This window comes from Emys orbicularis, chromosome 6 (assembly GCF_028017835.1).
Source record: "Emys orbicularis isolate rEmyOrb1 chromosome 6, rEmyOrb1.hap1, whole genome shotgun sequence".
Classification (NCBI taxonomy): domain Eukaryota; kingdom Metazoa; phylum Chordata; order Testudines; family Emydidae; genus Emys; species Emys orbicularis.
The window spans coordinates 24,534,504-24,535,281 of NC_088688.1; positions in this window are offsets into that span (position 1 = coordinate 24,534,504).

The window sequence follows — 778 nt, forward strand, 5'->3', positions numbered from 1 at the left end:
GTTGTTTACCTACTCCTCCTCCAGTGGGGAAAGTAGGATCAGAGGATAGCTGAAAAATATGACAATGTGCAACATTTAATAATCGTATTTGGCATGTGTGTGTATCATTATGTGTTCAAAACACTTTGCAAACTTGAACTAATTAATCCTCACCACACCTCTGTAATCCAATAAGAGTTATAGTCCCTAATTTTCCAGATAGGGAAGATGAATCACAGAAAGGCTAAGTATCCTACTCAAGGTCATTCAGCCAATCGTTAGCAGCACCACAATTAGAATTCACAGCATGGTCTATTCTTGTGATTTGATCGTGTGTCTGATATTTGGTGCCTTTTTAAAGCTCCAGCTCTCAGATTCATGCAATTACATGTGAATCTCCGCTTCACTTGAAAAGTAATTAAGTTGTGGTTGCAGAGAACAGCTTGAGAACATGACCCAACTGAACCCTAAAGGCTCAAAAACTGGAAGGCAAATAAAAAAACCCCATCATTATTTTTTTTTAAAACTCGCATGACTTTTGAGCCAATCTCATGATTCTGAGGGGACTAACTCATGATTATTGAGCTGTTGGGTTTGGCAATACTGAATTCAGTTGTCCCTCAGTTGCCATCCACCAAATGATGCTGCCATGTCAGTGCGTGTAACTCACTCTTTCTGTTGCATTCAATTTTGCATCTAAATGACAAAGCAAGACTGACGTTTCACTCCATATTCTTTATTAAAATATGCTTATGATATGAATGACATAACTGAGATGTACTTTACACAAGATGGGTCT